Source organism: Halichoerus grypus, chromosome 11 (genome assembly GCF_964656455.1).
Source record: "Halichoerus grypus chromosome 11, mHalGry1.hap1.1, whole genome shotgun sequence".
In the NCBI taxonomy this organism is placed as follows: domain Eukaryota; kingdom Metazoa; phylum Chordata; class Mammalia; order Carnivora; family Phocidae; genus Halichoerus; species Halichoerus grypus.
The window spans coordinates 8657105-8674055 of record NC_135722.1 but is presented as its reverse complement, the minus strand read 5'-3'; the positions used below and the strand labels follow the sequence as shown (position 1 = coordinate 8674055).

At 44.1% G+C, this 16951-nt stretch overlaps 1 long non-coding RNA gene across 1 annotated transcript; it reads right to left on the bottom strand.

Moving 5' to 3' along the window:
* Positions 1–1236: 1236 nt before the first annotated feature.
* LOC118554525 (uncharacterized) lies at positions 1237–2842 on the bottom strand. Its single transcript, XR_013442665.1, has 3 exons — positions 2669–2842; positions 2066–2226; positions 1237–1570 (listed from the first exon to the last, which is right to left on the bottom strand). It is a non-coding gene; the product is annotated as an uncharacterized LOC118554525 (long non-coding RNA).
* Between the last annotated feature and the right edge of the window lie 14109 nt (positions 2843–16951).

Below are 16951 nucleotides of genomic sequence, written 5' to 3'. Positions count from 1 at the left end.
AGATTGTATGGATCACTGATCTGAAGCCAGAAGGAAAGGGAGGATGGTGTTCCAAGGATTTCCTGAAACCGGTCTGGGGGTGAGCACAGTTTCTGCCATTACATTGCTGGGAAGAGAACCAGAGGTGAGCAAATGTCAGCTCAGATATATGATTGCCTTCATCAAATCCTGGAAGTATCCGGAAACTGGTGCCACCTCTTGCTGGCAGGTTCTCTAGGACATCAACTGATCACTTGTATTTTGGCTGGTAACACTTTATATAGTAAGCATGGAGGATCTGGACCTTGTCATTGTATCCCACGTGAGAACACTTCCTCTGTCTGGGCTCTTTTTTTATTACTATAGCTTCAGCCAACATTTACTCTCTGGCATGTACATAACCACTCACATGCGTTCTATCAGGTTGCCATAACTGCAGCTCTGGTTTAGGAATGTCATCCTGACAGTAAGAAAATAAAAATTCCTTGTCTTTAAGGAGAGGAGTAAACAGTAGGAACTAGGCATTAAGTCGTTAAGAGGCTCTCTTAGATCTCTTTTACTAAACGGAATGATTATATGTAATGAATGGGGCAACCAAGGTGGTCCCCAGGCTCCACCTAACTCCCAGCACAGTTGTGTATTTTATAGGATCCCAGATCGGTGGCTCCACATCTCATATGGAATGTCAGCAATGGTGCAAGTTTGCTCTCTTATAACAGAGCCCACTCCAATGTTGTAACACTCTTTTTAAGTTTTTTAGAGAGTGAGAGAGAGCGGCGGGGCCAGAGAGGGGGGGAGACAGAAGGAGAGTGAGAGAGAGAATCTTAGCCAAGCTCCACGCCCAGCACAGAGCCCATCGTGGGACTCGATCTCAAGACCCTGAGATCGTGACCTGAGCTGAAATCAAGAGAGTCAGACGTTCAAACGACTGAGCCACCCAAGCTCCCAGGAGTTGCTATTTTATTATTCTCTTCTGCAATACTAGTCCCATGTCAACATTGTGTAAGCTCCTAGGTTTTAAACTCTGGAAGACACGAAGGAGTCTTTCACCCTCAGTCACTGCTCACACGGCAGTCCTACATTCTACATGAAGGACAGAGGAGACACTGGACAAAATAAATGAAAGCAGCTCCTACTGGACTCAGCTTCCCCTCCCTCCTTTTCTGGCAAATCTCAGATACACAGGAAGAGTGGATGAAATAACTCAGAGCCTTTTATTCACCGCAAGGCAGATTATGTAGGTCAGTCACACTTCTCAGCAGATTAGCCACCACACATGCTCTACCTCTGTGCACTTTCTCTAGAGTGTATTTTAAAAGCACAAAAGCATCTCCAAAAAAGGCCCTTTTTGCTTGTAATTTGATGGATTCTGATTTTCAGCTCAGATGTTTTGGGTCTCACTGGTCTTCTTCTCTCCAGAAATGCAGACTCTGCGAGGGGTTTCGGAAGCTTTGGATAGGAGGAGTTTCTCCTGCCACTGTCACCACTGTTTCCACTCATGGAAGTGAACTCATGCCCACCGTAATCAGGTATAAATCTCATGATGCTCTTTCATGATCAAAACAGACATTTCCCAGTGAATTGACACTTACTGGGGAGAAGAGAACCAAGACGAGTTGGTTGTCAAAAGCATCAATTATAATAGTAATGATAATAACAAAAATTATGCCTAAATTTTATTGAAAGCTGAGTTTTTGCCAGGCACTGGATTAAATCATTTAATGTAACATCTCATGTGATCTTCTGGATCACACAAAGGGTAGATGTTATGGTTAACGGTATTTTCTTAATGATCAAATTGTGTCTTAATGCACAATTAAAAGAAAAAAATTGTTAGCAAATAAGAGAGATTCTCAAAGCAAGAAGATGTCATCAGCCTCCCATGTGTCTAAACACGCTGATGTGCCATCTCCCATAACCAGAGCAAAATAATAAACCACAAATTATATGTGTGGATATTCACTATATATTTTGTATTATCGTTTGTACCCCAAGAACAACAGCCACAGGAATCCTGGGAATTGCTGCTAATATTGGAGCAGCCCTGACTCCCCTCTTGATGATCCTAACAGTGTATTCTCCCTACCTGCCCTGGATTGTGTATGGAACTTTCCCCATCCTCGCTGGTCTTGTTGTTCAACTCCTTGCTGGAACCAGGATTCAGCCTCTGCTCAACTCCATCCAGGATGTGGAAAAGGAGTGAGAAAACCCTCTGGATGCCCATTAGGAGAGCTGTGTGCTCTAGATCTGTGATGAAGAAGACAAAACACAATGAGTTGAGCCCACTGCCCCCAGTCTCAGACCCAGACTATTCCATGTGGCCAATGCCTTTGGTTTGGTTACAGCCTCATCCATCCTCACACTGACCTCAGACTCCCCTGCAGCTCCCTAGGTCACACAGACTACCTCTTCCCAGCCTGCACCATAAGTTTAGTGGTGAAGAGGCCAAAATTGGGTGCCTTAGGGTGACAAACACACCTTGAAGGTATTTCACGAACACTCACAGATCCAAACACCAGGCTCCCATCCCTCCGATCCCAGCAGCCTCCAGCCCGGGGAGTGCAGTCAGCTCTCTGGGACTGCTGATTCCTGTGGGCCTGTATTAATCTGATTCTGATTTTCCAGGGAAACAGAACCAGTAGGATATGTACATATACAAAGAGACATTTATTTTAAGGAATTGGCTCACGAGATTGTGGAGGCTGGCACATTTGAAATCTGTGAACGGGCAGCAGCGTGGAGATCCAGGGAGGATTTGAAGGAAGAGACGAGTTTCTCAGGCTGAAGGCAATCTGGAGGCCGAGTTCCTTCTTCCTCTGGGGGGGCCTGTCTCTTTCCTTTAAGGCCTTCAACGGACTGGATGAGCTCCCCACCCCACCTCCACCCCACACACACATGGAGGGTAATGTGCTTTACCCAAAATCTACTGATTTATTAATTAATAATATCTAAAAACTACCTTCACAGAAACATCTAGATTGGTGTTTGATCAAACATCTGAACACCACAGCCTAGCCAGGTTGACATATAAAATCAAACACCACGAGGTCTGAGGACTGCCCTGGTCACTGAAGAATCTGAGCAGAATCAGGGAGAGGACAGGAGCCCCTCCCACAGATGACCATGCATCTCAGGGGAAGAGTCCCGTTGGGCTGCCCGTGAGATCCAGACTGGCTGGTTTCCACTGGGAATGCAACTGTTGAGAAAAGAGGGTAAAGAGTGGTAAATGTAGGCTTTTTTTTTTTAAGACATTTTTAAATGATCAAGTATTGGAAAGGATTTTTAAACTTTTGTTTAATGCCCCTGCCTCTTCCAAATCCCTTTGGCATCCAGATCCCTTGGCGTCCAAAGGTGAGAGATGAAACTATGGAAGCTGCCTTCGCAGATCCTGCCCTGGGAGCCTGGTCTTTTTCTTCACAAAATTTACTCAAACCCTTGGGGCAGGGGTCATGTTTTTTATCGAACCTGGTGGGTCAAGAATCAGCTTGTTCTAAAGAATGCAGGACATATATGCTGATTTGATGTCCTCTCATTTTTGTGCTTGTTTGTTGGTCTCATTGGATTTTTACCAGGAAAGAGGCCCAAGAAAAGCAAAGCAGAAAGATATTTCCATTAAAGTGACATAGTTTTAAAGAATTCTAGGAGCTGATTCAAGAGAAAAATAAAGGAGAAAACAGATAACTCCCAAATACTGGAAAAATTTGTAATATAAATAAATAAAAATGGAAAAAATGATTTTTTTACATTTATGGTACTAAATTACTAAGTATAAAATACCTATAATTAATCATAATAAGAAAGGTGAAGAAAACCATAATATTTTTAAAAGACTTAGAATATTTGTATAATTGTAGATAACTAGTGTGCTTCTGGATGGGAAGGTTGAATAGGACTAAAAATAACAATTCTTCTCCCAATTAATAGTAATTACAATGAAAAACCACATACTTTTAGAAGAATTTGAGGGTGGCTCAGTTGGTTAAGCATCTGCCTTCGGCTCAGGTCATGATCTCAGAGTCACGAGATGGACACAGCGTCGGGCTACCTGCTTAGCTCCGGGTCTGCTTGGGACTCTCTATCTTTCTCCCTCTGCCCCTGCCCCCTGCTCTCTCTCTCTCTCAAATAAATAAATAAATCTTTAAAAAAAAAAACTTGGCTACAAAATCTTGGAATAAAAAATGTTCTTTTTTTTTAAGATTTTATTTATTTGACAGAGAGAGACACAGCGAGAGAGGGAACACAAGCAGGGGAAGTGGGAGAGGGAGAAGCAAGCTTCCCGCGGAGCAGGGAGCCCGATGCGGGGCTCGATCCCAGGACCCTGGGATCATGACCTGAGCGGAAGGCAGACGCTTAACGATTGAGCCACCCAGGTGCCCCTGGAATAAAAAATGTTCTGAATAGTAAAGCAAATGCCAGAAATTTAAAGAGAGGTCAATTCGAATAATACACATTTAAAGTCTCTTTTGGACAAAAGTTTAACAACTTATCAGAGAAAACCAGAAAAATATTCACCAAAATGATAAAAAGACAATTAACTTTTTTTTAAAGATTTTATTTATTCATTTGAGACACAGAGATACAGAGAGAGAGAGATACAGAGAGAGAGAGCATGAGCAGGGAGAGAGGCAGAGGGAGAGGGAGAAGCAGGCTCCCGGCTGAGCAGGGAGCCCTATGCGGGACTTGATCGCAGGACCCTGGGATCATGACCTGAGCCGAAGGCAGACGCTTAACCATCTGAGCCACCCAGGCGCCCAAGACAATTAACTTTTATTCATGGACTTTTGATTGTTACTTTCTTCTTTGTAATTTTCTGTATTCAAAGTTTAAACAAGCAGTATGTAAAATTTCAAAATATCGTGTCAAAAATAAAAGAGCAGATGACAAAATAAACAATTTTCAAAATACACCTTTAATATCTACCCCCCCAAAAGACTATAAGTAGTTCAATAGAAAATGGGTAAAAAGTGGAATATTAAATTTTCAAAAGCAAAAAGCCCACATGGCTAATACATTTATGGAAAACCATATAAACCCGCTGGAAATTAAAGACACACAAACTAAAATGGAGTATCAACTTTTATCTTCAAAAGACCAAAAATTAAAGTGTGCTCATTGTCAAGGCTGGTGAGAGTGCAGTTAAATAGAAATTCATGAATCAATAGCAGAATTATAAAATAGTTCCTGCTAGAAGGCTGCTAAAAACACAATTTGGTGTCATTATCGAGAACTTTGAAATGAGTCTTCATTAATTCGGCAGCCATTTGTGGATCACGTAGTAACTACCAAGCAGTGGGGTAAACACTCCCCAGATGAAGATGCAATAAAAATACAGGCCTAAACAGAGATTTGAATGGTATATAGCTCAATGCACAAGTAGAGCTGTAGTCTTGTAGTTTTATTTTCTATAGGGCAACATAATTTTAATTTAAGTCCCCATTTCCTCCAAGTTGGCAGTAAATCACAGGTCAGTTAGTTTTGTGGATTGTTTTTACGACCCATCCCTACCAGAACTATTCTATATCCCATGGACAGGTGTGGTACTACAGTGAGGGGGTGTGAAAAAGTCAGGGATTATTAGTTATCTGTTCAAAAAGACCACCAGGTTACTACTGGCCCTGGACACACTTGGTTGCTACAACATTGACATTCACCACCACAACAGGCACTGGAAATGGGGGCTTCCGGTCTGGCTGCCCCCCCTTCCTAAGCAGCTGCTCTGTTATGGGCCTGCTGCTTCTCTGGGGTGCTACCAGACCTCAGGACTGAATCCTTGCCCCCCACAACCTGCAGACCCTGTCCCACTTTCCACCCTCCCCAAACACTCAACTTCTTTCCTCTCTCTCATTATGTCTTCCAGAGAACTTCTAGTTTTACTTGGGTACTTAAGTTTTGAAAGCAAAGTCAACTGGTCTTAACAAGCTTCTTCTATCTTTCATCTGCAAAATGCCCTCCAAGAGACAAAACAAAACAAAAAAAGCAGATAGGATAAACCGTAAGAATGTGGGGAAGACACAAAGGAAATTGCAAAGAAATCATCCCTAATATTATTGGCTTATCCAGCCACATCCCTCCTCCTAATGAAATGTTTGAGGTCCTATCGTGAGAAGGAACAGGCAGAACCTATAGTTGTTCACCTTGAAGGGTGGTGGCCAGTCCACGGATTCTGAGGTTTCCAGAGGAGAGTGTCCCAGAGTTCTTCATGGGCATTTGTCAGTGGTACAAAGATTGAAAAAGAATTACGTAGGAAGTGACATCATGGAAGATGGGAGAGTAGAAAGCACCTGGAATCCATCTTTTCATCTGGACAACAAAAGTACTGGCTTAGGTCATGATCTCCTGGTCCAGGGATGTAGCCCCACATCCCGCTTCCTGCTCAGCGGGGAGTCTGCTTCTTTCTCTCTCTCCCTCCCTCTGCCCCTCCCCACCACTCATTCTCTCTCTCTCTCTCAAATAAATAAATAAAATCTATAAAAAATATACAGAGTCTATTCAAAGCTTATAGCTTCCAAATGAAGTCTTGGCTGATAAATTGTCTTTCATTTTAGTCAATTTCATCCACTAGCACAGCATTGGCTACCATCCGGAACACCCACCCCGGTAGGTAGCCATGCCCACATTCCTAGAACAGGCTATGGGGAGCCAGGGTGGGCAAAAAGGACCTTGTCCTTCAGACATCAAGGATCTGTGTTCAATTGCTACGTCTGATCACAGAGGTGCATACATAGAGGCAGGCTGCCATCACCACAGACCCCACGGGCTGAAGCAGCTCCCAAGAGATATAGAGAGAGAGCACCTGTTATTCCTTTTTTCTCCCCCCTCCACCCATTTTCCCTTTTGGGAGCTATACATTTAAGAACTAGGACAATTGAAAGCAACCACATAGGGGTTCCCAGCTGGCTCAGTCAGTAGAGTGTGCGACTCTTGATCTTGGGGTTGTAAGTTCAAGCCCCATGTTGGCTGTAGAGATTACTTAAAAAAATTGTTTTAAATCTTATTCTAAGAAAAGCAATCACATATACAGGGAAATCTAGACATCACCACTCGTGCTCAGGTAAAGTTCAGGCTCAGAAAAGAACCAAAAGACCTTAAGATTTCATCTTGAGCTGATCTCTATCACAGAAACACCCTGTAACAGTTTTTTGGGTTTTTTTTAAGCACTGGCCCCGGAAAAGGCAGAAAATCTGACTTCCGGTGTTAACCATGTTAAGATTCAAATGTTAAGTTTGCAGCAAAAAAAGAACAAGAAACACAAAGAAACAGGAAGATATGACCCATTCAAAGGAATAATATAAACTAACAAAAACCATCCCTAAGGAAGCCCAAAGGATGAACTTACTAGATAAAGACTTTAAGGGGTGTCTGGGTAGTCAGTTGAACAACCAACTCTTGATTTTAGCTTAGGTCATGATCTCAGGGGTGGGATTGAGCCCTGCATCGGGCTCCATGCTCAGCAGGGAGTCTGCTTGAGATTCTATCTCCCTCTCCCTCTGTCCCTCCCCCCTGTACTCTCTCTCTAAAATAAATAAATCTTTTTAAAAATAAAAAATAATAATACATGGAATGCTAGAACTATGTCACCAAAAATGTATTTAAAAGGCCTGGAGTATTTAGCAGTGTTATATGTTATATTTTTATGCAAAACAAGATAATATTTTTAACTAACAACTCATGTTTTATTTTTTCCACACACACACACACACACACACACACACACACACACACCACTCTTCCGTTAACATCTTCACGCATGCACTAGAGTGATCATGCATCCTGGTTTGTCCAGCTCACACCTGTTATTTTGGCATAATTATTCAGCATCCACTTTTACTACTAAAAGTGCCTCAGTTTTGCTTTTATGATCATCCTACCTAAGGCCTTTCTTTTCAGGTCAAGCAACTAGAAATGGGTCATTAAACTAGACATGAGTTATCATGTCATGGGAGGGAACGTGTTAAGATAAACCAGCAAATTATTTACTTTGGGTTCAGAAATCTTTGTCCAAGTATAAGAAAGAGTTAGGGAGACAACTTATTTAGCTAGTCCTGTCCTTCATACCATCCCTTCAACCCAAAGACTAGCTAAAGACCTTCTGAGCTGGGGGAGGACTGTCTGAGAGGAAGCAACAGGAGAGTAGGAGCTCATCAAGAATTCTGGTCAGAGTACATGTCCCACCATCCAAAATAGAACGAACTCTCTCGCTTAGCAGGAAGTCGAGAGTATAAGGAGGTGCATTCATGGAGAGAATTTGAAAACAATCAATAAAACTTACTAAGTCAATCTCTGTTTTATTATCACCATGCATCAACAATTTTAAATAATATAAGTGATAAACTCTTCCTACCCACCCAAAAAATACTTTGTCGGTCCAAGTTCTAAATAATTGATGTGATTACTGCTAAGTTTTAATCATATATATGTAGGCTTAAAGTTAGCACAGTTTTGTTACTTATCACTTAACAGATACTGTATCCACATGGACATTGATTTGGAGCACTGCCCGCTCTACAGTTGATTCTAGGTATCTGTGGACTCAGCCACACTCATTCCTTTCAAGAAGAAGTTCTTGAGGATTCAGAATCATACCAGCTCACTTTGGGCACTAGCATATCTTCAATCCCTGTGGTGCGATGTGTTCCTGCCTTTCCATAGTGGGTTCAAATAAATGATGAAAGCGTAGTGATTGGAAAGATAACGAACTTGAACTTGAATTACTAATTATGTAATTTTCTGTGACCACCTGGAGTCTTATCTGTGTTTAAAATTTACACCAGTAAAACAATGCCAACTGTGAGATGTCACATTTTTGTTTGGCAGGTGAACATTTCATTTTATGTAATGAAATATTTTACTGAATTTGAAGAATATTTTCCAGTCGGAACTCACATTTTTTAAGTGCTTACCTCTTTTAAAAACTAAAGAACAAATTAAGAAAACAAAATGTTATTTAAGCGGTACAATAGAGGTTGCTTCTATTGTATCTTTTGCTGATGTTTCTATTTTGTTGTGTGTGGGTTTTATTTTAATTTACTTACTGGACAATTATTTACATAAAATATCATATCAGGCAGTAACCAAAGGATCAAGTTCAAAATACAAGGTAGAATAAAAACTATTGAGCAAAGGTATAAGGAGGTGCATTGTATTAGTGTACTTTGTATTAGTTGTTTTATTTTATTCAATTGTTTAACTTCCTTGGTTATATATTCGAAATTCAATTAAAATTTTTTTCCCCTGTCTATTCTGGCTATGAATATTATTTGCTTATTTCATGATTATTACTGAAAATTATTTTGCCATATAGAGGATGAAGGGCTTAAAATATGACCTATTCCGGGTGACAAATATGCTAGGTTCTGCGCCCCCCTCCCCCTCCCCAGAATAGGGGAACTGAGAATAGAAGAACTCGTGCATGATTCCCAGCAGAGACTTGTCACTTGACAACACTCTAGATGTTCCCCTGCCACAAAGGTAAGGAAGCAGCAGAGTATGGATGGCTGCACGCCAGGAAGGGTGTGATGCCAGACCCAAGTCTCCTCTGGCCTGCGGCGGCGGCAAATAAGCCAAGAGAACAGCTGGAGCGAAGTGATGGCTGGAAGGAGTTTCAGAGTCTTGAGGAGGGTGCCCCCCTGTGGACAGTAGTGTGAACTGCACCTATGGGAAATGAAGGACCCACAGGTTGCTCCGCAAGGTGCCGGCGACAGTCGCACCGCGGCTGGAAGAGTTCACCGGCAGCAGGTGCAAGCAATGGGGGAGAGGAAATAGACCGGACTCCACCCTCTTCCGTGTCACTTAGGTATCATCCGTGGGCAAAAGAAAGAAAATACTGGGAAATGGCTCGGTTTAAACCCGAAGTGACTGAGTACCGATGCTGCGTGCCAACAGCAGAACTGGGAATCTAAACAGACGGAAAGTTATATTTTTTCGAAGTTACATTTTCGCAGAGCCTAGTTACTTGGCTTTAGAGGAGATCTCATCTGCGACTCTGACACCGGTGTTGAGTAAAATCCAAACATCCCCAAAACAGAAGTCGTTTTCCTATTTGCCAGCAGAATCGCGTTGATAGCAAATGCGGGGGGCAGGCAATTCTCCACTCGCTGAACTTCTCGGGGGGCCTTTTTATCGTTGACTCCCCAGAAACCATCAGGGCGCCCAGAAAATGTTAAGTGTGGTAGAAACTGCAGTGGGTGGCCTACATCTGTGGTGTCCTGTCCACTTGCCACGGTCTTCAAGTCTGAAGGATGAATTTCCCACTTTCCCACCGCTAGGACTGTTGACGGTTGGCAGCTCCCAACTGAGACCCTCTCCCCTCGTCCTTCACAGCCTGCAACCACCAGCGAATAAATAGAGAGGCCCTATATTAAAGGACAACCCTGCAGGGCCGTTGCAGCTCCCCAGCTCCCCAGAGGCTGGCTCAGGCCTTTGCTGTGGCTGCATCACGGCTGGACTCTCTGTCTGGTCCTGCTGCCTCATCTTCCCGTAGTGGGCAAACCTCTGCCTCAGAGTCTGCCTCCCAGGGAGCCTGATCTGCAACAGTAGATTCTCTACAATGCAGCATTGAACTGAAGCCGCAAAAACTGTAAACCCCAAACACACATTTTTAGTGGAATAACCTAAGTGTCTACCCATGTGTCTCACTACATATGAAGCTTCTCTAAGGAAGACCAGCCATGAGTCTGGACCGACCGATCAGCTTTTGGGCATCAGAGCATGTTCTGGGTCCCACCGGAAGAAAATAAGCAAGGATCTACTGCGGTCATTTGCTCTTTCTGGCTATCTGAGTCCTTCACTTCCTAATCCACAATAATCACATGGTTCTGGAGAAATGGCCCATCACGTTACTTTAAAGCCGATGTCATGAAGCCCTAAATCCAGCTGTCCTCATTTACTCCAGGATTTGACAGTCACTTAAACCAGCAAATTCCTCACTTTGCTTATGTTATTTTGTTGAGTTTTCCATCCTTTGTAACTAAGAGAGCCCTAAGACAGGTCTACTTGCAGCTCTGGGAATATCTAGAGAAAAAGACTTCAAGATGTTTCTCCCAGATTATTTCCCCATATTTGGAGGATGACAGATCACGATACATATGCATCTTTCTATAGTTTTCTTTTTCTTTTTAAAGATTTTATTTATTTATTTGACACAGAGAGAGAGACAGCGAGAGAGGGAACACAAGCAGGGGGAGTGGGAGAGGGAGAAGCAGGCTTCCCGATGAGCAGGGAGCCTGATGCAGGGCTCGATCCCAGGACCCTGGGATCATGACCTGAGCTGAAGGCAGATGCTTAACGACTGAGCCACCCAGGCGCCCCTTTCTACACTTTTCTTAATATTATGTATCTGCTAGGGTCCTCATGCTTGGAGTGTGGGTATATGTTCTTGACGGACAAGACTGAGTGAGCCTCGCCCCCCCCCTCCTGAGCCCAGCCTTGCAGAGTAGTAGTGGAGTTGATGCTCTCTGCCACATCAATCCTGAAAGGCTGATTCCTACCAAAGAGATTCTGATGTCCTGTGACTCCCTCGTCCCTCCCCAGACTGAGCTTTTCTCCACCTCCCGTAAAGAGGACACACCTTATTGCTTCAGTTCTATGAGTCGTTACTGCATGTGGATAAACACAGCTCAGTGTTGAGATCCTGCAGAGCACTTCCATCCCAAAGGTGGCACAGATCAGCTTCAAAAATTCATCCTCCCTCCCCAGTCTCTACTCCTACTCACCTACCAGCCGCGGGCCGCTGTCAGGATTATGTGCAGACTCTGCCTCTGCTTGGTGGGCCCCACGGATGATGCGGTCTTTGGCCCTGCACATTGTCATCAGTATGCATCTTTGAGCCTTAAGTACTCTCTTCCCCTAACTAGGGTTCATTATCAAGCAGCTCTTAAAAAAAATAAAATAAAGCAGCTCTTGATCTCAAAGTTCTTATTTCACCAAGTGGAGATATTACTGCTATAAACATTTACCCACTTAAAGCCCTGGATCAAGCGTGTCGAGCGGGAGCAGCTGTTTCAGGGGCCACAGAGTCTGCGGTGAAGGTAAGAAACACATGGAGCACGGGGTCAAGGGAGGTCCTAAAGCATTTAAAACAGCGCCTAGAGCGGGGTGCACGCTCCGTGAATGTCACTATTACTATCGTTGTTAGTCGGCAGTATTGCATTCTTATCAACAGTTGGCAGAGCTCCTCGGAGAGGCTTCCCGTCCAGCAGACGCCGCCCTCCACCCCCAGCCCCCTGCTGCCCCCCGGGCCTCGCCTCACCCAGAGCTGCTCCAGGTTTATCCCGTGCAGACACAGGCAGCTCGATGACATCGTGCCTGGAGAGAGGGTTCTGCTGCTATGACATGGGGGCCGCAGTAGCCTTGTCTTTTTAACTCAGAACTCCTCACTGCCACCCTGACCCCTGCTTGTGGGTTCGGGCAAAGGTGAAGGAAGCCTGTTGTGGCCTCCGCTGATTTTCTCGAAAGCTTTTCTTTTGAAGCAGAAGCGCGAGTACCCGAATGTATTCATTCCCAAAGCATCCCCCACGTGGCTACAGACTCAGATATGCCTTAACTTTGGGGTTGAACTTTAAGCAATACGTCTGAAAGCAAACATAAAAATTAATCTTTTATATTTAACCTAGCAAACTGAATAGTTTGAGTCAGCAAAATATTAAAAAAAAAAAAATACCCACCATAATCCAGCAAAACAAAACCAAACCCAAACCACTTCCTCTGTGCCAAGAAGCAGCCGTGAGGTCCACGAACAGTTGTCTTCTAATCACAGGCTCTGTCTAACTGACGGGTGGCTTCAACCACGCTGGGACAAGACAGTTCGAGAGAACAGAACCTTACATGGCTTACAGAGCTTTCCCCGAGTTTGTATGGCCATTTGTTGTTTTGCTCAAGTGACAAAAGAAGTTTCGGTAGGAACAGCGTGCAGGTCAGAATGGTCTATGATCGTCAGAAGGCAGAGCGTTCTGCTCCCACTGCCCTCATGTTGGGCCGGACGATATGTCTGGCACGAGTATCCAAGTCCCACAGATTCAGAAACCAGCCTTCCCTCTAAGATCTTGCTTTTTTGGAGCCCTTGTGCCCTGTTGGTGGGAATGCGAGCTGGTGCGGCCGCTGTGGAAAAGAGGATGGAGTTTCCTCAAAAAATTAAAAAATAAGCCATAAAAAAGAATGAAATCTTACCATTTGTGATGACAGGGATGGAGCTAGGGAGTATTATAGTAAGTGAAATAAGTCCGTCAGAGAAAGACAAATACCATAAGATTTCACTCATATGTGGAATTTAAGAAACAAAACAAATGAGCAAAGGAGAGAGACAGAGAGAGAGACAAACCAAGAGACTCTTAACTGTAGAGAACAAACCGGTGGTTACCAGAGGGGAGGTGGGTGGAGGATGGGTGAAATAGGGGATGGTGATGAAGGGGTGCCCTTATCATTGTGAGCTCTGAGTCATGTATAGAACTGTTGACTCACTGTATTGTATACCCAAAACTAAAATAACACTGGATGTTGTCTATACTGGAATTAAAATTTTAAAACTTCATTAAAAAATTAAAAATAGAATTGCCATATCATCCAGTAATTCAACTACTGGGTATTTACCCCCCAAAACCCAAAAACACTAATTCAAAGGGATACATGTGGGGCACCTGGGTGGCTCAGTCAGTTAAGTGTCTGACTCTTTTTTTTTTTTAATTTGAGAGGGAGAGAGTGCAGATCGAGAGGGGGAGGGGCAGAAGGAGAAGGAGAAGCAGGCTTCCCTATCCAGGGCTCAATCTCGGGACCTTGGGATGGTGACCTGAGCCAAAGGCAGATGCTTAACTGAGCCACCCAGGCAACCCGCGTCTGACTCTTGATTTTGGGTCAGGTCATGATCTCAATGTCGTGAGATGGAGCCCTGCACTGTGTGGAGCCTGCTTAAAATTCTATCTCTCCCTCTGCCCCTTCCCCCACAATTGCACTCTTTCTCTCTCTCAAAAAAAAAAGGGAATACATGCACCCTTATGTTTATTGCAGCATTATTTACAATAGCCAAATTATGGAAGCAGCCGAAGTGTCCACCCATAGATGAGGAATACTAATTATCCATAAAAAAGGATGAAATCCTGCCATTTGCAACAACATGGATGGATCTAGAAGGTATAAGGCTAAGTGAAATAAGTCGGACAGAGAAAGATAAATACCACAGGATTTCACTCATATGTGGAATTTAAGAAACAAACAAAGAAGAAGAAAAAAAGACAAACAAAAGCCAGACTCTTAAATACAAAGAACAAACTGGGGGTTGACAGAGGGGAGGTGGGTGGGGGGATGGGTGAAATAGGTGATGGGGGTTAAGAGCACACTTATCATAACGAGCACAGAGTCATGTAGAGAATTGCTGAATCATTATATTGTACACCTGAAATGACTATAACGCTGTATGTTAATTATACTTGAACTAAAAAAATTTTTTAATTAAAAATACATACATTTCCATAAAAAAATAATAAAATAAAATCTCATTTTTTTGACCGAGCTCCCCTCCTGCGTGACTGCAAGAGACCCAGTTCCCTCCCAGGGTTTTCCGGAGGACATGGACCTGGAACCCCCGCTGGTCTGCTTGCTTCTGACGGACTCCCTCCAGCGGTCCCTGGGCCTCTTGTCTCTGTAGCAGTCGCTCTCTTGGGTACTATAGTCTTGTGCTATGGCTCCTTTATCTCCCTTCTCAAGACAAGGCTTGAGAATAACAAAAGGTGATTGTGAGCATTAGGCAGACACTGGGGAGCAGTTTATCTCTACTCCTGGTGTCTCAGGAGACTCCCTTCTGTCCGGGTCTCCCCTCAGCCTCTGGCCTGCTGCCAGGGAGGAGGGCTTCTTTGTTTTACTCAGTTGGCATCCCTGACTGACATGTTTTCCACTCCCTATCTCCCACTCCCAGCCAGCGAAACCAGATCTCTTTACCATCATAATACTCTCTGCAGAGCTAATTCAGTGTTTCCCGAAGTTGGCCTTTCAATCAGTAAGCAAAACACCCGGATAGCGCACAGTCCCTGCTGACTCATGTGTCACGACTACCCCTACCCTGAAGGAAACCAGCATGGTCAAGTTCTCTGACTTTCGCTGTGACGTGCCCAGTGAACCAACACCACCACTGACCCCACTCGCCCATCCCCCCAAAGGGAAAAGGAACAAGAACACTAAAAAAAAGCACACAAACAAGAGATCCATGTGTAACATCTCAGAAACATTTGCATTCACATGACTTTCCCTTAGGGTTTCCTGGAACAGCAGGTATGTGCCTTCTAGCTACAAGACTGAAAAGGTTTACCCAATTGGTTCCACCCAAAGCAGAGATTTCAGTTTTGACCCTAGAAGGCAGAACTTCAGGTTTGTAAACTCCAGGTTTGTAAACAGCACTTTAAGAAACCCTCCCTCCCCCCCCCACCCCACCCCTGGAAGTGTAAGGTGTGTGTTCCAGAGCTCACGGCTTTATGGGCAGCTGGGAGGTAAGAGAAGACAGCTGTCCAGCCAGGTGGTCTCCGCCCCATGCTCCACTGTGACTTGTGTCCTTCTAACCAACTCAACTTCTCACTGCTGTCCCTGAGCACTGCTCGTGGGTTCAGGCCAAGGTGGGGAGAGCCAGGGCATGGCACGTGGTAGATGCTCAAAAAATGTTTGTTGGATGAATGAATGAACATAAACCCTGATTACGCGCCTGAGGCCCTCGGCCCCACTGGGTGCAAACCCAAAGCAGCCACAGCAGTGTCTTTCTGTCCCAAACCTAAGCAAGAGATGGATGAGCCTTTAGTTTAGAAGTTACTAAACATCTCAGATCTGTACCTCTGAAACAAATAATGCAATATATGTTAAGAAAGAAAAAAAGAAGAAGAAGAATGTAGCAGGAGGGGAAGAAGGAAGGGGGGGAATCGGAGGGGGAGAAGAACCATGAGAGACAATGGACTCTGAAAAACAAACTGAGGGTTCTAGAGGGGAGGGGGGTGGGAGGATGGGTTAGCCTGGTGATGGGTATTGAGGAGGGCACGTTCTGCATGGAGCACTGGGTGTTATGCACAAACAATGAATCATGGAACACTATATCTAAAACTAATGATGTAATGTATGGGGATTAACATAACAATAAAAAAATTAAAAAAAAAAAAGAAGTTACTAAACACTCTCTGGAGTGGGGGAGTTGTTTGTAAATCAAACAACATCCGGTTTACTGGATTAATGATTACTATGGTCTGGGAGGCCAGTCATTCTTCAGAATCAAAAGGTTCACTAATACATGAGCGACTTAATTCAAAACTAAAAGGAATATAATTTATAAAAGATACATTCCTGGTGGTTGGGTTCTACTTCAAAGGAAGTCTCAACCTAGACAATAATGAAGAAGGAGCAGAAGGGAGCAGTTTCGGGAACTCAGCGGATTCTGGGGGGTGGGGGGAGGTGATTGGAGGAACTCAGGGTAATAACGGCTTTACCCTCATCATGATTCACAGAAATGAGGGCATACGCTCTACCTACCAACACCCGGAACTGCCACGCAAAGCAGAGATAGAGGCCATCGGGAAAGACAGAGACACACACCCAGACTCCAGCGTCTAGGGAACAGGAGGATGTAGTCAGGTTCGGATTGCTAAGAAAAGAATGGAAGGGAGGGGGTTAGGGAATGGAAGAGTTTCACTGAGGGTCTACTTTGTTCAAACAGGAGAAAGGCTCATGGGCAATCCTAACAGGTCTCATGTGAAATGCTTTGGGGGCTCCATCTTGCTCTCGTCCACATCGATCACAGTTCCTAGCCATTCTGAGAATCCCTCTCTAGCCTTCCCGGATGGCTTCAGCTCTCAGTGGGCACCAACAGTCCCTGGTCATAATTCTGGATCTGCTGTCATGCCAACAGTGGTCAACACACAAAAAATCGCTCCTTCCTCTCCCTCATGCGCCCAGAAGTCCACTGAGGAAATTATTTTAAATATTCATCTGAAATCAATGAAAATAACAGTTT